The sequence below is a fragment of the Pongo pygmaeus genome, chromosome 3, assembly GCF_028885625.2.
Source record: "Pongo pygmaeus isolate AG05252 chromosome 3, NHGRI_mPonPyg2-v2.0_pri, whole genome shotgun sequence".
In the NCBI taxonomy this organism is placed as follows: Eukaryota; Metazoa; Chordata; class Mammalia; order Primates; family Hominidae; genus Pongo; species Pongo pygmaeus.
The window spans coordinates 55155936-55178917 of record NC_072376.2 but is presented as its reverse complement, the minus strand read 5'-3'; the positions used below and the strand labels follow the sequence as shown (position 1 = coordinate 55178917).

The following is a 22982-nucleotide window of genomic DNA, read 5'->3' as shown; positions in this document are numbered from 1 at the left end:
CCTCTCTTTCAGAAAAAATATCAATTACTTAGCAGGACATATATTATTGTTTCCATGTTACAGATTGGAAATGAAATTTCAAAGGAATAAGTTATTTTTTATGGTCTTATAGCTAATAATTATTAATAATTGATATATGTAGGATTGGGATCCCAAGGTTTAACTCCTAATCATGTGACTTCAGACAAATAATGTAGAAATATCAGTTTCTCTGGATTTTTACATGGGGTCTTAGGCAATTTGGGTCATTATAACAAAGTACCATAAACTGGGTAGTTTTAAACAACCGAGATTTATTTTGCAGAGTTCTAGAGGCTACAGGTCTGACATCAGGGTGCCAGCATGGTTAGGTTCCAGTGAGGGTCCTCTTTTGAGTAGATTGCTGCCATTTTACTGTCTCATCACAGGGTGAAAAAGAGTGTGAGCTAGCTCTTTGGCCTATTTTTGTGAGGGCTCTGATCCCATTCATGAGGGTTCCACCCTCATAATGTAACTACTTCCCAAAAGCCCTATCTCCAAATACCAGGATACTGGGGATTCGATTTTAACATATGAATTTTGGGGGAAAATGAACATTCAGTTTATAACACATAGAGAGTGAGGTAGTCTGAATAAATGATCTAGCATGTTCACTCATAAATGTTATTTTCATGCTCCTTTTCTAAGCCTTTTCTATTACAACAGCAATGCAGTTTGTAACTTTAAGAATTATTCCATGTAGAATGTAAATTGATATAGCCATTATAGAAAGCAGTATGAAGGGCTGGGCATGGTTGCTCATACCTCTAATCCTAGGACTTTGGGAGGCCGAGGTGGGAGGATCGCTTGAGCCCAGGTGTTTGAGACCAGCCTGAGAAACACAGAAGGGCCTGGTCACTACAAATAATAAAGGAAAATTAGCCAGGCATGGAGATACATGCCTGTGGGCCCAGCTAGTCAGGAGGCTGAGGTGATAAAGGTTGCAGTGAGCTGTGATCGTCAGCACTGCACTCTAGCTTGGGCAACAGAGTGAGACCTTGTCTCAAAAAAGCCCCCCAAAACCAACAAACCAAACAAACAAAAACACACACAACAACAAAAACAGTGTAAAGTTTCCTCAAAAACTAAAAAATAAAACTACCATATGATCCAGAAATTCCACTACTATTTACCCAAAGGAAATGAAATCAGTACTTTGAAGAGATATCTACATTCCTATGTTTATTGCAGCAGCATTCACAATACGCAAGATATGGAATCAACCCAAGTGTCCACCAGTGAATGAATGGATAAAGAAAACATATATAGGCAATGGAGTACAATTCAGCCATAAAAAATAATGAAACCCTGTCACTTTCAGCAACATGAAGGAAACTAGAGGACATGTTAAGTGAAATAAGCCAGGCACAGAAAGACAAATAGCACATAATCTCACTCATAGCGGAATCTAAAAAATATACACATCAATAGAAATACAGAGTAAGGTAGTGATTTCCAGAGGTTGGGGAGGGTTGGGAAAGAGGGAATGGGGACAGACTGATCAATGGGTACAAAATTACAGTTACGTGGGAAGAATACATTTTGGTGTTCTATAGCACATTAGGGTGAATATAGTAAACAATGTTATGGTGTATATTTCAACTACAAGAGAGGATTCTAAATGTCTCATCACAAAGAAATGATAAATGTTTGAGGTGATGAATATGCTAAATACCATGCTTTGATCATTATACAATGTATACATGTGTTGAAACATCACACAATACTCCATAATATGTATAATTACTATGTGTGAATTATAAACAAAATATCATTCTGTGTAATGCAAGGAAATTGTGTCCCTTTGAAAAAAATGTAGCTATCAACAATATTGGTAAAAGCAAATGAAGAAGCAAAATATCAAAAACCCATAATCCTGCAGGAGCCTTAACAAGATGAAATATTTGATAATTTCTAGGACACAGGATCTTTTAAAACATTTCCTGTTGTTCTTTGGATGGTCCACTGTGGGTAGATTGAAACAGTCTACCAGACTTCTCTCTGTATCAAAGGAAGCAATGAGATCAGAGTAAAAATATCAAAGAAAGATTTTTTAAAATGACTTAAGGAAGGTAAATCCAAGCAGAGTTTTTATAACATTCACAAAAACAAGTAGCTTCGTATTAAATGGTATTTTTAAAAAATATTCTCTTCTTGCTTTGTATCTTTGAGTCAGAAAGCTGGATGTGTGTTTAAAAAAACTAGGAAATGCTAATACCAAGAATCCTGGAAACTGTGTTAAATTCACTGTTCTATGTAAGTGTGTTCAGATGGTGGAGAAAGTGCATGAACCAGTACTGCAAACTGAACCGTGTGTGTGTTTGTGTGTGTGAGAGAGAGAGAGCGAGAGAAACAGAGAAAGAGAGAGAGAAGATATTTGAAAAATAATACAAGAAATAAAGAGAGAAATATTCAAGGAAATAGATAGCATAAATAAAAAGCAATCTAAACTTCAGGTAACAATGAACACACAGAAATGCAAAAGGCTCTGGAAAGTCTCAGCAATAGAATTGAACAAGTAGAAGAAAGAATCTGAGCTCAAAGACAAGGTCTTCAAATTAACCCAATTCAACTAAGACAAAGAAAAAACAATAAGAAAATACGAACACAGCCTCCAAGAAGTCTGGAATTATGTTAAATGACCAAACATAGCAATAATCACTGTTCCTGAGAAAAAAGATAAATCTAAAAGTTTGGAAAACATATTTTGGGGAATCACTGAGGAAAATTTCCCCAGCCTTGCTAGAGGCCTAAACATCCTAATACAAGAAGCACAAAGAATACCTGGGAAATTCATCTCAAAAAGATTATCACCTAGGCACATTGTCATCAGGTTATCTAAAGTTAAGATGAAAGAAAGAGTCTAAGAGCTGTGAGACAAAAGCACCAGGTAACTGTAAGGAAAACCTATCAGTTTAACAGTGGATTTCTCAGCAGAAACCCTACAAGTTAGAAGGGATAGGAACCCTATCTTCAGCCTCCTCAAACACGACAATTATCAGCCAAGAATTTTGTATCCAGTTAGACTAAGCTTCATATATGAAGGAAAGATATGGTGTTTTTCAGAAAAACAAATGCTGAGAGAATTTGCCACTACCAAGCCACCACTACAAGAACTGTTAAAAGGAGCTCCAAATCTTGAAACAAATCCTGGAAATATATCAAAACAGAACCTCTTTACAGCATAAATCTCACATGACCTATAAAACAAAAATACAATTTAAAAAACATAAACAAAAATTTAAAAACCAAGGTATACAGACAACAAATAGCACAATGAATGGAATGGCACCTCACATCTCAATACTAACGTTGAATGTAAATGGCCTAAATGGTCCACTTAAAAGATACAGAACTGCAGAATGGATAAGAATTCTCCAACCGTCTACTGCCTTCAAAAGACTCACCTAACACACATAAGGACCCGTGCAAACTTAAGGTAAAGGGGCGGGCGGGGGGGAAGACATTTCATGTAAAAAGACACCAAAAGTAAGCAGGAGTAGCTATTCTTATATCAGACAAAACAAACTTTAAAGCAACAATAGTTAAAAAAGATAAAGAGGGACATTATATAATGGTAAAAGGCCTTGTACAACAGGAAAATATCACAATCCTAAACATATGTGCACCTAACACTGGAGCTTCCAAATTTATAAAACAATTACTAATAGACCTAAGAAATGAGATAGACAGCAACACAATAACAATGGGGGACTTCAATACTCCACTGATAGCACTAGGCAGTTCATCAAGACAAAAAGTCAACAAAGAAACAATGGATTTAAACTGTACCTTGGAACAAACGGACTTAACAATGTATGTGGAACATTCCATCCAACAACCACAGAACACATATTTTGTTAAACAGCACATGGAACTTTCTCCAGGATAGACCATACGATAGGCCACAAAACAAACCTCAATAAATTTAAGAAAATTGATTATACCAAGCACTGTCTCAGACCACAGTGGAATAAAACTGAAAATCAACTCAAAAAGGAACCTTCAAAACCATGCAAACACATGGAAATTAAATAACCTGCTCCCAAATGATAATTGGGTCAAAAGTGAAATCAAGACGAAAATGAAATATTATTCTAACTGAATGACAATAGTGAAACAACCTATCAAAACCTCTCAGACACAGGAGAGGTGGTGCTAAGAGGAAAGTTCACAGCCCTAAATGCCTACATCAAAAAGTCTGGAAGAGCACAGACAATCTAAGGTCACAACTCAAAGAACTAGAGAAACAAGAATAAACCAAACCCCAAACCAGCAGTAGAAAAGTATTAACCAAGATGAGAGCAAAACTAAATGAAATTGAAACCAAAAAAAGTACAAAAGATAAATGAAACAAACATCTGGTTCTTCGAAAAGATAAATAAAATGGATAGACCATTAGCAAGATTAACCAAGAAAAGAATAAATAAAATCCAATTGAGCTCAATAAGAAATGAAATGAGAGATATTATAACTGACACCACTGAAATACAAAATACCATTCAAGGCTACTGGGAACACCTTTACGTGCATAAACTAGAAAACCTAGAAGAGATGCATAAATTCCTGGAAAGATACAACCCTCCTAGCTTAAATGAGGAAGAATTAGATACCCTGAACATACCAATAACAAGTAGCAAGATTGAAACGGTAATTTAAAATATTACCAACAAAAAAAATCCACGGCCAGATTGATTCGCAGCAGAATTCTACCAGATATTCAAAGAAGAATTGGTACCAATTGTAATGACACTATTCCACAAGATAGAGAAAAAGGCAACCCTCCATAAATCATTCTGTGAAGCCAGTATCACCCTAGTACGAAAATCAGAAAAGGACATAACCAAAAAAGGAAACTATGGACTGATATCTCTGATGAACATAGATGCTAAAATCCTTAACAAAATACTAGCTAATCAAATCCAACAACATATCAAAATGATAATCTAACATGATTGAGTGGGTTTTATACCAGGGATACAGGGATGGTTTAACATATGCAAGTTAGTAAATGTGATACACCACATAAACAGAATTAAAAACAAAAATCACTTGATCATCTCAATAGATGCAGAAAAAGCATTTTACAAAATCCAGCAACTCTTTATGATTAAAACTCTCAGCAAAATTGGCATACAAGGGACATAACTCAGAATAATAGAAGCCCTCTATGACAAACCCACGGCCAACATAATACTGAATGGGGAAAAGACTGAAGCATTCCCTCTGAGAACTGGAACAAGACAAGGATGCCCACTCTCACCACTCCTCTTCAACATAGTACTAGAAGTCCTAGCTAGAGCACCGACAAGAGAAAGAAATAAAGGGCATCCAAATTGGCAAAGAGGAAGTCAAACTGTCGCTATTTGCTGATGATATGATTGTCTACCTAGAAAACCCCAACGACTCCTCCAGAAAACCCCTAGAACTGATAAAAAAAATTCAGCAAAGTTTCCAGATACAAGATTAATGCACACAAATCAGTAGCTCATCAACACACCAACAGTGACCAAGCTGAGAATCAAATCAAGAACTCAAGAAATTTCCACACTTTTCAAATCAATAAATCAAGAGCCCCTTTTACAATAGCTGCAAAAAATACAACAACAACAACAATAAACTTAGGAATATACCTAACCAAGGAGGCAAAAGTCCTCTACAAGGAAAACTACAAAACACTGCTGAAATAATCCATAGATGATACAAACAAATGGAAACACATCCCATGCTCATAGATAAGTAAAATCAATATTGTGAAAATGACCCTACTGCCAAAAGCAATCTACAAATTCAACACAATTCCCATCCAAATACAACCATTATTTTTCATGGAATTAGAAAAAATTCTAAAATTCACAAGGAACCAAAAAACAGCCCTCATAGCCAAAGCATGGCTAAGCAAAAAGAACAAATCTGGAGGCATCACATTACCTGATTTCAAACTATACTATAAGGCCATGATCACCGAAACAGCATGGTACTGGTATAAAACTAGGCACATAGACCAATGGCACAGAATGGAGAACCTAGAAATAAAGCCAAATACAGCCAACTGATCTTCAACAGAGCAAACAAAAACATAAAGCGGGGAAAGGATACCCTTTTCAACAAATGGTGCTGGGATAATTGGCTAGCCACATGTAGGAGAATGAAACTCAATCTTCATCTCTCACCTTATACAAAAATCAACTCAAGATTGATTAAGGACTTAAATCTAAGACCTGAAACTATAAAAATTCTAGAGGAAAACATTGGAAAAATCCTTCTAGACATTGACTTAGGCAAGGATTTCATGACCAAGAATCCCAAAGCAAATGCAGTAAAAACAAAGATAAATTGCTGGGACTTAATTAAACTAAAGAGCTTTTGCACAGCAAAAGAAACAGTCAGCAGTGTAAACAGACAACCCAAAGAGTGAGAAAAAATTTTCACAATCTGTACATCTGACAAAGGACTAATATCCAGAATCTACAACCAACTCAAACAAATCCACAAGAATAAAAAAACAAACAATCCCATCAAAAAGTGGGCTAAGGACATGAATGGAAAGTTCTCAAAAGGAGATATACAAATGGCTAGAAAACATTAAAAAATGCTCAACATCACTAGTGATCAGGGAAATGCGAATCAAAACCACAATGCAATACCACCTTCTCCTGCAAGAATGGCCATAATAAAAAAATAGCAGATGTTGGCATGGATGTGGTGACGTGGGAACACTTCTACACTGCTGGTAGGAATGTAAACTATACAACCACTATGGAAAACAGTGTGGAGATTCCTTAAAGAACTAAAAGTAGAACCACCATTTGATCCAGCAATCCCCCTACTGGGTATCTACCCAGAGGAAAAGAAGTCATTATATGAAAAGGATACTTGCACATGGATGTTTATAGCAGCACAATTCGCAATTGCAAAACGTGACACCAGCCCAAATGCCCATCGATCAACCAGTGGATAAAGAAACTGTGAGACACATAAATACACACACACACACACACACACACACACAGTGGAATACTACTCAGCCATAAAAAGGACTGAATTAATGGCATTTGCAGCAACCTGCATGAGATTGGAGACTATTATTCTAAGTGAAGTAACTCAGGAATGGAAAATCAAACACTATGTTCTCACTGATATGTGGGAGCTAAGCTAAGAGGATGCAAATGCACCAGAAGGACACTATGGACTTTGGGGACTCAGGGGGAAATGTGGAAGGGGGTGAGGGATAAAAGACTACAAACATGGTATAGTGTATACTGCCCGGGTGATAGATGCACCAAAATCTCACAAATCACCACTAAAGAACTTACTCATGTAACCAAACACTACCTGTTCCCCAGTAACCTATAGAAAAAAATTTTTTTAGTTAAATTAAATTAAACAGAAAAAATTTAAAAAATAAAAACAGAAGCCACAGGCCAAGTGTGGTGGCTCACACCTGTAATCCCAGTAATTTGGGAGGCCAAGGCAGGTAGATCACTTGAGGTCAGAAGTTCAAAACCAGCCTGGCCAATGTGACAAAACTCGCATCTCCAACAAAAATACAAAAATTAGCTGGGCGTGGTTGTGCATACCTGTAATCCCAGCTACTTGGGAGGCTGAGGCATGAGAATTGCTTGAACCTGGTGGGGGCAGAGGTTACAGTAAGCCAAGTTCACGTCACTGCACTCCAGCCTGAGTGACAGAGTAAGAGTCTGTCTCAATGAATAAATAAATAAATAAGCCACAGAGAGACACACAGGAAGAAAGGCCATGTGAAGATAGAGAAAGATTGAAATTCTGCATCTATGAGCAAAGAAACATTAAAATTACTGGCAGACACCAAAAGTATATAAGAGACGTAGAATAAATTCTCCCTCAGAGCCTCCACAAGGAAGCAACACTTCCAGCACCTTGATTTTGGACTTCTGGACTCCAGAAATGTGAGATAATACATATCTGTTAGTTTACATCACTTAATTTGTGCTAATTTATTATGGCAGCCTTAGGAAACTAATACAGACTCATGATGCCTCTGTGGCAGCCATCCAAATGTTTGCTCCATTGGTTTGCATGTGTGAGTTCTTAAGAGAATCCTAGAGAGTCTCTCCACTGCATTTCCCCGGTCTGGAGGGTCAGCCTTAAACTTAACTTTCCCTTCCTCTTCATTCCTGTAACTTGGAGTATATCCAAAGCTCATGCAGATGTCATCCTTTTGTCTTGAGGTAAGTTTTCATATGTGGTGTGCAGTTCTGGCAAGAAAGTTTAGTCCTTTGGTGGCATCCCACTGATCTTTGGGAAACTCAGAAATTCTCAACGTGCCAGATGTAAAAAACAGGTTGCTCTATTCCCTTCACTTCTGTAGCTGTCTACAGTTTTCTTGCTCTGCTCTAGATCTACTGTCTAACAGACAACTAACTAGGAGGATGGTATGCCAGGCTTTCTTCTTGTCAGAAATCCATTTCTAAAAGTGTCATATGCTTTCCAATTTTTTGAGAAGCAGCTCCCCTGTCCCTTTGGGGACAGGAGTTAATAATTTTTCTCCAAGAGCTTATAGTTTCTACAAGAACAACCACCTGATACCTTTATCTCCTTAATTCCATACTGACTCACCTTCTTTCCTGGATTGGGAAGGATAGTGGCATTGTAGCTGGTGGTAGAGTTAATGCTGGTTCTCCAATCCCATAAATTCAGGAGTAAGTGTGGTTGCCTTAACAGTTAACCAGCTTTCTTTAAAATGTTAGGTAGTTAATGCCTCATTGTCCTCAACTTTGGGCCAGGGTTTCTGATTCTTGGGCATTGGATTACATTTCACTTAACCACTAGCTATACATGCTTAACAAAAAATCCCTCCATTAGCATCAGATGAGTTTGTGGGTTTGGAACTTTAGAGTGAAAAAGCACTTAGCAAGATTTGATTTCACTATGTATTTGACATTCAACTCAACTGTTCAACTTACTTTTTTGTGAAGTGAGGGAATTTGACTAAAATCAGCAATTGCTTACCCAAACGATTTCAGGAGCTAGAAGGAAAAGTAAATGCAGGAAGTAGTTATTTTGAATGGGGACTGTGACCAGTTTGAGAGTGTTAATACCAACCTGAGTCCTTGAATTAATCTTAGGCCTTCTTGAAGTGAGTTTCTAAGCTCTGAGAGATGTTTTTTAATGTCCATTCCACATTTAAATGTCCATATATCCACTCTTTATGGGCAGGTAGATAACATATGAGGGCATTTTTCCCTTGTCATAATGTTTGGGAGTGGGTGCTACTAGCCATTTTAGTAAGTAGGGATCAGAAATGTGATATATGCAATTGTCCTTTGTCTGGCATGATTTTCAAAGGATACATAAGGTATTAACGAAGAAACTGTTCATATTTACTTGAGCATAATCCAAATTCTGCTTTATATAGAGCTTAGATAGACAGACAGAAGAGTAAAGTATTTTGCATATTTTCCAGAAATACAATCGCTGTTTATATTGAGTAATTATTGCACTTTATTTTGTTTATTGTTTTCCATCATTATCTAGATTCAGCCACCCTTTCAGAAAATCATTTCAGCGATAGCAAGTTGCTGATGGAATTTGAGTCCATAACACTTCACACTTAAGTCAGGCAGCATTTGTAGTTTTTAACTCATGTGATTGTACAGATAGAGGTCAGCATCTGACTATTTCATGCAATCTTATCATGTAGTCATGCCTGAATATACATGATGAACTTCAGATTTCTTCTTAATGAACTGCTTTCTTGTCATTTATACTTGAATTTCAGATAAGGCATTATATAGACTTTTTCAAAAAGCTATTTGTAGGAAGATCTTTATATCCATGGTCTTCATTTCAGGTGGTAAAGCACTTATTACAAAGTACTTTTTATAAAAATGGAAAATTGTTTTGATAGCACTGCTCTATATCCACTGTCAGAGGTCTACAAAATCTCAGAGGTCATCAATATTCTAATGTATATATATATACACATACATATATCAGTCTTCACCTATCCCTTGGCCATATTCTTTAACATGTAATGGTTCTCAGGCTATAATATTCTCTTAGTCACCAGGGGCCTAAAGTAATCTGGTTTTACTTGTAGCATAGTAAAAACTTCAACCTGAGACTGACTGCCAGAGGACCTATTCATTTGATGGTTTCCTGAGTAGGTACAGTTTTCAAGTCTAGATTTAATATGAAAGAAGTATAGCCCCCTAAATATTGTGCATGGTTATTTGTAGATATATTCAAAATTATTGTTTTGCCATGATTAAAATATTTATGAGACTGAGGAGATTTTAAAATTTAAACTAATAAATTGGATCAACTCAGTGTTAACTGGTAAAGCATTTTCATCATTATAAAGAGAATGCATCATTTAATTTTCAAATTTTTATCTTTCTAATTGAATTCCTAATTAGCACATGTTAAATAATGAAAGTATTAATGAGATCCTCATAGGTGCTTAATACAGTGATATCAAGTACTATCATACGTATATGTGTATATATGCTATATGCATGTGCATAAGTTCTGAAGAAAATTTTTATTATGCAATATAATTAAGTGTCATTTGACATAAAAATTTTGCAAAGAGGTAAAAAGTGGCATAAAATTAAAGAAAGTTAATTATCTGATCTTTCTCCTTTCAGCAATTTACTTTCTTTTGTCCACAGATCAATCTTCCTATTTGCTCATTTCTTTAATTCCCTTTAATTACAACTGAGAAGTAAGCAAGTGAGACAGTAATTTCTACTGAAATTTCCATGCTTAATCTGCGAATGTAGTGAGCACTGATATAGTCAAGGAACAGTGTGGCTGTTGTGAGAAACAGAAAATGGAGGACAGGAATTATACTCAGTTTCCCCCATTATTCAGCAATAATAGAAAAAGTTAATTTACATTTTCTTTTTAAAAATGTACATTTTAAAATTTCAATACATTTATTGAATTGAGCAACAAAAGTAATGTGTAGGGTAGGCATTTCTGTAACTTCTTTCTCCCTATTATGTATTTTCATTTTTCTGTATTTTTTTCTGTAAAGTTTTGTGTATATATAAACTAAATTAAACTTGGAAGTTGAAATAAAACCCAGATTGACACTGCATATAGACAGCATTACAACCCAGAAGGAATCTCTTTATATTGTCAGTGAGAAACATTTCCATTTTTAACTCTACTAAGGGGCTCCACTAATGAAGTTTGTCTGGCAGAGGATGTGACTACAGTACACAGAAATTTCTCCTCAAGGTAGCAACCTGGCTCGAAGAAACCTGTGACTGTCATGTCTCTGAGGGGTGCTTTAGAGTTCACAGCTTCAGGATATCTGTGAAGTTCTGAAATTGCATGCAATAATTTAAGCATTTGTCCCCGTGTTTTTGTGTGCGTGCATGTGTGTGCACACCTCCATGATATTTTGAGGGAAGTGGCCCATTTGGTATGATCCAGTTCTAAAATATGATTATCCATGACTCCCTCAAACCTTAAGATCCCCTGAAATTTCAGCTCTCTGCTTTTTTGCAGGCAAAGATCTAATTTCTCCTTTCTTTTAAGTGTTTCACTGAATACATGAATTATCCTGCCCTTTAACGAATAGTGGCGATACGTTATTTTGGTCTTTACAATCCAGGAACACTATTGGTTTTGACGGGCTTTGCTCAAATAAAGACTAGTTTCACTTAATTTCCAAGGCATTCAACTCTACCCAAGTGACATTTCTCAAAGCCATATATTTCATTTGTGCATTCCAATGATTTAATTTAGTAAGCTCAATAAGCTTATCTCTAGTCAAAGATAACATGGCATTTATGACTGTAGAGTGAGTGATTGAATGGGATTCTTCCTGCTTCAGTTTCAACTTAGACTCCATTTTGTTGTTATCAGACACCAAAGATCCTGTGAGAAAAATTGACATATGGAGATTTTAAAAGAAACTGGTTGAAACTCTTAATTCCTGAACTCTTTCACGTACTTAGGAAATATGCAAGAGAATCATGGTCTCAAGAGAAGGTTTTAAGAAAGGGGTTATTAAAACTATTGCTTTGGAGAGTGCGCTTCACATGCAAGCTGTTCCATCCTCTTTTGGGGGAGCAGCATTAGGCAGGGGTTTACTTTCCAGTCCCAATATTGAAGAGGGTGGGCTTCTAGGCACCCAATCGAAGATCTTTGAAATAGTCAAAAAACCTTGAGGATAAGTGCCTGATCCCAACAAAGGAAGGTAAAGCAGTTAGTGTTCTGAGGTCTTTTCTTCCCAGGAGGTCCAGGAGAAGAGAGAGGGTCTGACTAACAGTGCTGGTGCCTGAGCCAGGAGATGCTGCTGTGTTGAGATTTGTTCACTTTCTCCTAGCTTGTCAGGACACCGGATGTGTGTCCTGATTATTTCTGGTGAATTGGATGTGGGCTATGTGGTACGGGATCCTCTTGGGCCTGTCCATTTGGGATCTCAGGAGGGATAAGGGCTGCAAGTGTACTGTGGGTTGCCCCTGGACTAGGGAAGGGTCAGAAGAATCCACATGTAGACACTGATATGCCCAAGACAAGAGAATTTCAGACAAGAGGAGGAGCAGGGAACTATTCCCAAGTTCCTATAATCAAAATCATGAGACAGAGAGAGTAGGTTTTAATCATCTGCCAAGTTTATGAAGAATACCAGCTTCACTGATCTACTCTGTCCAGATAGCACAAAGCCACCCAAAGTAAATGTGGCACAGAGCCAAACAGCAGCTTGCAAGTGCAGGAAGAAAGGGAACTGCAGAGAGTAGATAGTAGAGGCACCAGATACCACCTTAGCCCATTTTCCTCAAGCATCTAATTGGGGAAAAAGGAGATTTAAGGCTACATCAAGATTGGAATATTTTGAGTATCTATCTTGTAATGGACATTCTAATTACTGGACTGAAAGGCATTTGCAAATTAAAGTGATCATATTGTGAAATATTCCCTAAGAATGTGAAAAAAAACAAAAACAAAAACAAACAAAAAAAAAACCTTGGGACCTACCTGAGCTTCTATTCAGGGATGGGGAAGATGGCCTCTATGTCTTTTCCTAACCTACCATCCCATAAGTGGGAAAGAAAAAAAAAAGGTTGTACTTTATTCATATCTGAAGTCCAGTTTGATCATCATATGAGTTACACTGCTTAACAGAATCCAAGCGATAAGTACTATGATTGATAATTGTGGTGGTTAATACTGAGTGTCAACTTGATTGGATTGGAGGATGCAAAGTATTGTGCCTGGGTGTGTCTGGAGGGTGTTGCCAATGGAGATTAACATTTGAGTCAGTTGACTGGGAAAGGTAAACCCACACTTAATCTTGGTGAGCACAATCTAATCAGCTGCCAGCATGGCCAGAATAAAAAGCAGGCAGAATAACATGAAGACTAGACTGGCTTAGCCTCTCTGCCTACGTCTTTCTCCAGTGCTGGATGCTCCATGCCCTCAAACATTGGACTCCAAGCTCTTCAGCTTTGGGACTTCAACTGGCTTCCTTGCTCCTCGGCTTGCAGATGGCCTATTGTGGGACCCTGTGATCGTGTGAGTTAATACGCCTTAATAAACCCACTTTTATACATACATCAATCCTATTAGTTCTGTCCCTCTAGACAACTGGGACTAATACAGATTTTGGTACCAGGAGTGGTTCTAGAGGAAAAGAATATTAAAAATGAGTTCTTTTGTTGGTTTTCAGGTTTCTGGAGTTGGCTTCTTAATGTGATTAGACCTAAAAATGCTAAGGACTCTAATTCTAACAGTATGGAGAACAGATAGTCCTTGGCGTGAACAATTTAGAGAGTTATTATGCAAAATAAATGCATTTGATACTCTTGATTCACTGCTCATGAAAGGCAAGGAGTTTAGTGACTCAATACATAATACCTTTGACCATATGTGGAGAACCAAGGAACATAATGAAGTTGGTTGCTTGCTCCTAAGTTCACTGGACAGAGTGATGAAAAAAAATGAACTCAGGGATTCTAACTAACTCCTGGCTTCAGAAGGAGATATTGAGCCTCAAATCTGCTAAGATTGCCCTGAGTGAGTCTTATCTCCTGCAGAGAAAGAGCTGAAATTGTAGAAAATCAGACACAGGCTATTACCATGTGAGTGGTTGACCTGCAACAAAAGGTGCATGCACAGCCTCACCAGGTATCTACTATTAAAGTGAGAGCATTGACTGGAAAAGAATGGGACCTTGCAACTTGGAATGGGGATATGTGAGAGGACCCTGATGAAGCTGGGGACATTGAGCTTGTAAACTCTGATGAAAATTTTCTGCCAGAAGGAACAGCTTCCCCATCCCCAGTAGTGTCCCCAGTAGTGGCAACATCCCCTCCCCAACCCATGCTGCCATTAGCCTTTCCATCTTTGTCTGAGATGAACCTGCTCTGCCTGAAGCAAGAGTGATGGCCTCCCCTGAGGCAGTTGCTAGGCAAGATAATGTTGATTCTCCTCAGGAGCCCCCCTGCCCCCAACACCCCTGCTTGCTTCTAGACTTATAGCTAAAGTTTTGGCAGGCCCCTAGAGGTGAGGTTCAGAGTGTGACCTACAAGGAGATGCACTACACTCGAAAAGAACTGCTTGAGTTTTCCAATTTATATAAACAGAAATCTGGAGAACAGATATGGGAATGAATATTAAGGATATGAGATAATGGTAGAAGGAACATACAGTTGGATCAGGCCGAATTTATTGATTTGGGCCCACTAAGTAGGGACTCTGCAATTAATGTTGCAGCTTGGGGAGTTAATAAAGGTTCTAATAGTTTATTTGCTTCATTAGCTGAAATATGGATTAAAAGATGGCTCACTGTGAGAGAACTGGAAATGCCTGATTTCCTCCCCTGATTTAATGTAGAGGAAGGGATCCAAAGGCTTAGGGAGATTGGGATGCTGGAGTGGATTAGTCACTTTAGGCCTACTCATCCCAGCTGGGAAGGTCCAGAAGATGTACCCTTTACCAATGCTTTGGAAAACAGATTTGTGAAGGCAGCACCTGCATCTTTGAAGAGTTCTGTATGTATTGCTTTTCTCTGGATACCATATCTAACAATGGGAACCATAGTCACTCAACTACAAAATTTAAATGCAACAGGAATAATTGGAACCCAAGGTGGCAGGAGCCAAGTGGTGGCACTCATCCATCAAAGGCACAGTGGGCATAGCTACCATCATGGACAACAGAGGCAAAGCAGCAATCAGAATAGTTTGATGTGTGTAGAGCTCTGGCATTGGCTAGTTAATCACAGTGATCCTAGAAGTGAAATTGGTAGGAAACTTACTGCTTTCCTACTTAATTTAAATAAGCAGAAAACTTCCAGGCTGGATGGACAAAAGACTAATTTGAATCATAAAAACAGAGAATCATGGCCCCTCAATCAATTTTCAGACTAGGGCCAGTTTACAGAACCCTTTGCATGAAGGGGAGGCCAGGTCCCCTTGAGGAAGGACCCCACTACACTACCAACAATTTATGCTGTTAATCTTTTTCCCATCCTTCCCCAAAGAGACCTTTGGCCTTTTACCAGGGTAACTGTGCATTGGGGAAAAGGAAATAATCAGACATTTCAGGGATTATTGGACACTGGCTCTGAGCCGACGTTGATTCCAGGGGACCCAAACATCATTGTGGTCCTCCAGTTAAGGTAGGGGGTTACGGAGGTCAGGTAATTAATGGAGTTCTAGCTCAGGTTCAACTTACAGTGGGCCCAGTGGGTCCTTGGACTCATCCTGTGGTTATTTCCCCTGTGCCAGAATGCAAACTTGGCATAGACATACTTAGCAACTGGCAGAACCCCCACATTAGCTCCCTGACTTGTATGGTGAGGGCTATTATGGTGGGAAAGGCCAAATGGAAGCCATTAGAGCTGCTTCTACCTAGAAAAATAGTAAATCAAAAACAATGTTGCATCCTTGAAGGGATTGTGGAGATTAGTGACACCATGAAGGACTTGAAAGACACAGGGGTGGTGAACCTCACCACATCCCCATTCAACTCTCCTATTTGTCCTGTGCAGAAGACATGGATCTTGGAGAATGACAGTGTATTATTGTAAGCTTAACCAAGTGGTGACTCCAGTTGCAGCTGCTGTACCAGATGTGGTTTCATTGCTTAAGCAAATTAATACATTTCTTGGTACCTGATATGCAGCCCTTTATTTGTCAAATGCCTTTTTCTCCATTCCTGTCTATAAGGCTCACCAGAAGCAGTTTGCCTTCAGCTGGCAAGGCCAGCAATATAGCTTTACCGTCCTACCTCAGGGGTGTATCAACTCTTTGGCTTTGTGTCATAGTCTTGTTCAGAGAGACCTTGATAGATTTGCCCTTCCACAAGATATCACACTGGTCCATTACATTGAGGACTAAACTCTGATTTTTTTTTAACTTGCCCAAATTCCTGTCTAAGCTGTCTGGTGAGTCATGCCCTACAAATCATAAATTCTCATCAGATGGGTTTTATTTAACCCTATATATCGTAACTTTCCAACCTGACTCTGGCATAACATTACTAGACAAAGAAGAAAATCAAAATATTTTACCCCCAAAACACATTTCTTTGATATATTTTGAAGTAACCCTGCAAAGCTGTTCTTTGTTGGGGGAAATTTGCATATGTAAAGAATCTCTATTAACATAGCTAGATTTTTTTCTTCCAGACCCTCTCAATCCTAAAGAGATTAACTAAAATCTGAATAGGAAACATTTGTCATCTGTTGTCTCTAAGGGCAGCCAGTATAAGGCTTCAAAAGAACCTTGGTCTCCACAATCTTTTATGTTAACCTGAACATTCCCTTTCTATCAATCCCAGGTCTTTAGACAAACTCCACCAATTGTCCAGCAGAAAATATTTAAATTCACCTATAGCCTGGAAGCCCCCACTTTGATTTGTCTTGCCTTTCTGGACCAAACCAATGTATTTCTTAAATGTGTTTGATTGATGTCTCATGCCTCTCTTAAATGTATGAAACCAAGCTGTGCCCCGACCACCTTGGTAACATGTTCTCAGGACCTCCTGAGTGCTGTATCATGAGCCATGGCCACTCATATTTGGCTCAGAATAAATCTCTTCAAATAGTTTACAGAGTTCAACTCTTTTCATTGACAACATTATGACATTATGCTGATTGGATCCAGTGAGTTATAAGTAGCAAACACACTGGGCTCATGCTCATGGAATTCATGGGTCTTACCATGTTCCCCATCATCCTGAAGAAGCTGGATTGATAGAACTGTGGAATGGCCTTTTGAAGTCACAATGACGATGCCAGCTAGGTAACAATACTTTGCAGGGCTGGGGCAAAGTTCTCCAGAATGTCCTGTATGCTCTGAAGCAGTGTCCAATACATGGTGCTGTTTCTCCCATAGCCAGAATTCACAGGTCCAGAAATCAAGGGGTGGAAGTGGAAGTGGCACCACTCACCATCACCCCTAGTAACCCACTAGCAAAATTTTTGCTTCCTGCTCCTGTGACATTATGTTCTGCTGGCCTAGAGGTCTTTGTTCCAGAGGGAGGAATGCTGCCACCTGGAGACACAACAACGATTTCATTAAACTGGGAGTTAAGATTGCCATCTGGACACTTTGGGCTCCTCCTACATTTAAGTCAACAGGCTATGAAGGGGGTAACTGTGTTGGCTGGGGTGATTGACCTGGACTATCAAGATGAAATCAGTATACTACTCCACAATGGAGGTAAGTAAGAGTATGCATAGAATACAGGAGATCCATTAGGGCATCTCTTAGAATCACCATGCCCTGTGATTAAGGTCAATGGGAAGCTACAAGAGCCCAGGCCAAGCAGGACTGCAAAATGGCCCAGATCTGTCAAAAATGAAGATTTGGTTCACTCCAACAGGAAAAAAAACCCCATGATCTACTGAGGTGCTTGCTGAAGGCAGAGGGAATACAGAATGGGTAGTAGAAGAAGATAGTCATTAATACCAGCTATGAACACATGACCAGTTGCAGAAATGAGGACTGTAATTGTCATGAGTATTTCCTTATTCTTTTGTTAACAACATGTTTGTGCATGTATACACTTGTACTAAGAAAATTTCTTCATTGTATTTCCTTTTTTCCTTTATCATGTGACATAAGATTTATTGACTTCATATCGGCGTTTAAGTGTTGTTAACTTTGTGTAATAGCATTTGGGTTTTGGATTGGTGCATTTCTGGTTGTACAAAGGATACTTGTATTTTGTTAGGTGAAATTATGATGTTATTATTGTCTTTATTTGAAGATTATATATGATTTCAGGAAATGTGTATGAATTCAAGTTGACAAGGGTGAACTTGTGATGGTTAATACTGAGTGTCAACTTGATTGGACTGAAGGATGCATAGTATTGTTCCTGGGTGTGTCTGTAAGGGTATTGACAAAGGAGATTAACATTTGAGTCAGTGGACTGGGAAAGGCAGACTCACCCTTAATCTGGGTGGGCATAATCTAATCAGCTGCCAACACAGCTAGAATAAAAGCAGCAGAAGATCATGAAAAGACTAGACTGGCCTAGCCTCCCAGCCTACATCTTTCTCTGGTGCTGGGTGCTTCCTGCCCTCAAACATTGGACTCCAAGTTCTTCAGCTTTGGGACTTGGATTGGCTTCCTTGCTCCTCAGCTTGGAGATGGCTTACTGTGGGACCTTGTGATTGTGGGAATTAATACTCTTTAATAAACTCCCCTTTATATATACATCAATTCTATTAATTGTTCTGTTAATAGTTCTGTCCCTCTAGAGAACCCTAATACAATAATTCATTTTTGCTTGTTTCTTTTTTTTTATTTTTTATTTTGTTATACTTTGTTTTAGGGTACATGTGCACAATGTGCAGGTTTGTTACATATGTATACATGTGCCATGTTGGTGTGCTGCACCCATTAACTCGTCATTTAACATTAGGTATATGTCCTAATGCTATCCCTCCCTCCTCCCCCCACCCACAACAGGCCCCGGTGTGTGATGTTTCCCTTCCGGTGTCCATGTGTTCTCATTGTTCAATTGCCACCTATGAGTGAGAACATGCGGTGTTTGGTTTTTTGTCCTTGCAATAGTTTGCTGAGAATGATGGTTTCCAGCTTCATCCATGTCCCTACAAAGGACATGAACTCATCATTTTTTATGGCTGCATAGTATTCCATGGTGTATATGTGCCACATTTTCTTAATCCAGTCTATCATTGTTGGACTTTTGGCTTGGTTCCAAGTCTTTGCTATTGTGAATAGTGCCACAATAAACATATGTGTGCATGTGTCTTTATAGCAGCGTGATTTATATACATCCAGTAATGGGATGGCTGGGTCAAATGGAATTTCTAGTTCTAGATCCCTGGGGAATCACCACACTGACTTCCACAATGGTTGAACTAGTTTACAGTCCCACCAACAGTGTCAAAGTGTTCCTATTTCTCCACATCCTCTCCAGCACCTGTTGTTTCCTGACTTTTTAATGATTGCCATTCTAACTGGTGTGAGATGGTATCTCATTGTGGTTTTGATTTGCATTTCTCTGATGGCCAGTGATGATGAGCATTTTTTCATGTGTCTTTTGGCTGCATAAAATGTCTTCTTTTGAGAAGTGTCTGTTCATATCCTTCACCCACTTGTTGATGGGGATTTTTTTTTTCTTTTTTTTTTCTTAAATTTGTTGGAGTTTATTGTAGATTCTGGATATTAGCCCTTTGTCAGATGAGTAGATTGCAAAAATTTTCTCCCATTCTGTAGGTTGCCTCTTCACTCTGATGGTAGTTTCTTTTGCTGTGCAGAAGCTCTTGAGTTTAATTAGATCCTGTTTGTCAATTTTGGCTTTTGTTGCCATTGCTTTTGGTGTTTTAGACATGAAGTCCTTGCCCATGCCTATGTCCTGAATGGTATTGCCTGGGTTTTCTTCTAGGGTTTTTATGGCTTTAGGTCTAACATTTAAATCTTTAATCCATCTCAAATTAATCTTTTTTTAAATGAAATATTCCTTTTTTTCTCAGTGCCATAGATAATAGATGGGTGGACTGTAACAGTAACTAGTTTTCAGCTGAAGCATTTTAATCTCTATCATTTCCACTATTAAAAGAACTAAATCATGCCTGCTTAATACTTCATGTTTGTTCGATACTATTTAGGTTATATAATAGTATAGCTCATTTGAAACAGTGATTCTCAGAAAAATCTGGGTATTGCTTATGTTACTAAGAGTTTGTCATCTGGGGTCAATACTTATCATGCCATATTGCTGTGTCCCCTATCTCCCATTGGAGATGAGAAAACTCTGACTTTTAGTGTCAGGCTGTCTGGAAATCACAATGTGAAATTATCTTCTAAACTAATTCAGCTAAATCACATTTAATATCAGATTTTAGTGACTTTCTCATGACTGTTTATCAACTCCCAAATGACTCTTTAATTAATTGTTTCTCCTTTACTGGCTCATTTTCTGTCAGATCCCTTTCCTTAGAGTATTGTTTTATCCCTGTGTGGCAGAAAGACTGTCTGAGATTGTGCTGTTATTAAATGTAGTCTGGCATAATTTAAGCACGTTACCTTGATGATGGTGATGTCACTCAGGTACTTGGTCTACAAGGAGCTAGTACAATTTCACTTATTTCATTTTAATGGATCCGTTTGGTTTTGAGCCTATAAACTAAAATACCATTGCAGTCCCCTCCCTCCAGCAATCTGAAACTTAATTATTCCACTCCAGGAAGCTGTCTGATGGCCCTGCAGAGACCTGTTTTTGCACTAAAATGCAATCCCTTATTGTGTGACAAAATTACTTTTGTTTCATGTTCTTTTCTTTCTTTATTTACAAACAGCATGGAAAAGCACTTCTCAGCACAACTTAATAGGTTTTTACCACAAATTTGATTTTGAGATTTAGATTGAATAGTTGTTAAAGTTTTCTTTGTATTCTTTCCTTTGTAATCATGATGACTTCTTAAATACTATTCCAAGTACTGGGCATTGTGGGTAATGTGGCATAAATTGCCATGATAGCTGACTCAAATCTTTTCCCCTACTAAGTTTTGATATTATTTATTAAGTTTCATAGCTTGGATGACACCTCTTATAAGCCCATCTCTACCAATATCTTTTTTGCTGCTTTGAGCAAATTTAGTTTTCTAAACTAAAATTTCTAAGTGGTTTTGCAGAAAGCAGAAGAGACAGAGACACATTGCAAAAAAAGGTGTGGAAAGATTAGAGATTCATAGATGATGCCATTTGCAGTACAGAGTTATGTATGACAATGGTCAGTAATATATTTCATAAATGACCAAAAGTTTTCATTATAATTTCAACATTTTCACAAATGTATAATAACCAAGAAATACTTAGTTTTGTTCATAGTCAAAAAGAAAGTTGAATTGAGATGCAGAAACTCTGTAATATTTTGCAAGGGACATATTTGTCTCTAGTCATCACTTTGGTCTATGGGGACTAATAGGAAACTAACTTCGTGCTTCTGTCACATTTTTTGAAGACAAAGGGACAGCCCATGGATGTGCTGTGTTTTCTATTAATAACATGTTCTTTCTCTTCCTAGTTTCCTAGGCTTTGAAAAAAATGGTGAAGAGAGAGAGAAAAGAGTAAGAGGGACTGACATACTTACACTTCATGTGTGCATGCAGTTTTTAATTTTGTGCTTTTTAACCTCTCTCTCATCAGTGCAAGAAATTAAATGCATGAGAATTAACATGCTCAAGTCAATAGGTGAAGCGATAAGCTATAACTGAAGAGAAAGGGCCTCCATCATGCACAAGAGCTTTATAGACATTTAATTCCCTATGTGGACGGGAGGTTTACTTATCTGCACAAGAGCGTCACACAAAACAAGAATTAGATTCTCTTCATTTTGAGCTTGCAATCCTACTTCATATAACAACTGTGGACTTGAGAAAGAAAAATAAATGCAGAGATAGACAATATTTGGAAAAGGAGTCAGAATGAAACTGAATTACACTTGTTTATTTTGAGTTTGGGAGAATGTGGAGAAAAACAGATTGAATTAACACACACAGAAACCACAAACACTTTTTTCAAAAACTCATTTTAGTTTATCTCCCCTGAACAAACTGAGCAATATTTAGTGAAGCTCTGTCTTAGTCCCTGTGACCACTTTTAAATTACAGGATGGTCAGAGGAGGATTGGAGAGCACCTGGAAGATTGACAAGTCACTGCCAACAGAGCAGGCAGATGTGAGTTTCACTTAATCTTTTGTCCCAAAAATGAAAGGTTCCCCATAAAATGAGTTACTATATTTTGCAGGCACATTGACAAAGATACAGATTTTCATAGAAGTTATTTGGTAAGTCTTAGAGATAAACAAACACTAATATTAAGAACTCATAAAAAATGTGAATTTAAATATTCTTCCTAAGATCTATTATCAAAGCTTTTAAGACTGAAGGCTAATATATCAAAACATAAAACCTATATATTGTTACCACACACCTGAGGCTCATAGTTTCTTATTCAAAGAGACCTAATAGGTTAAAATGGGACAATAGTCCTGAATTAATTTTGAAAATGTTTAGAATATTATCAATAAACCTGCAGCATTGATTTTTATGTTGATCACAACACATTTCTTTTTTTGCTACCCTTACAAAGATAGTATTTTTCATGTTCAACAAAACAAATATTACATATTTTTTAAAAGTGTCTTTGGGCTGGGCACTGTAGCTCACGCCTGTAATCCTTTGGGAGGCCGCGGTAGGCAGATCATGAGGTCAGGAGTTCGAGACCAGCCTGACCAACATGGTAAAACCCTGTCTCTACTAAAAATACAAAAATTAGCCAGGTGTGGTGGCATGCACCTGTAATCCCAGTTACTCAGGAGGCTGAGGCAGGAGAATTGCTTGAACCTGGGAGATGGAGATTGCAGTGAGCTAAGATCAGGCCACTGCACTCCAGCCTGGGCAACAGAGCAAGATGCTGTCTCAAAAAAAAATTAAAAAAAAATAAAGTGTCTTTCTATTGTGAGGTAGATTTATCCA

At 38.0% G+C, this 22982-nt stretch overlaps 2 long non-coding RNA genes across 3 annotated transcripts in view; one reads left to right on the top strand and one right to left on the bottom strand.

The window, feature by feature from the left end:
• The window catches only part of LOC129034868 (uncharacterized), a 48385-nt gene extending 31157 nt beyond the window's left edge, over window positions 1-17228 (bottom strand). Inside the window, exons 1-2 of one of the 2 annotated variants that reach the window (XR_008502041.1) lie at window positions 17186-17228; window positions 8964-9026 (exon numbers count right to left, since the gene is read on the bottom strand). This is a non-coding gene — a long non-coding RNA (uncharacterized LOC129034868). The remainder of the gene's footprint in view (window positions 1-8963; window positions 9027-17185) is intronic. The other variant, XR_008502040.1, reaches the window with a different exon arrangement.
• A 96-nt stretch (window positions 17229-17324) lies between these two features.
• LOC129035599 (uncharacterized) overlaps window positions 17325-22982 on the top strand; it is a 61849-nt gene continuing 56191 nt past the window's right edge. Inside the window, exon 1 of the long non-coding RNA XR_008502246.1 lies at window positions 17325-17687. This is a non-coding gene — a long non-coding RNA (uncharacterized LOC129035599). The remainder of the gene's footprint in view (window positions 17688-22982) is intronic.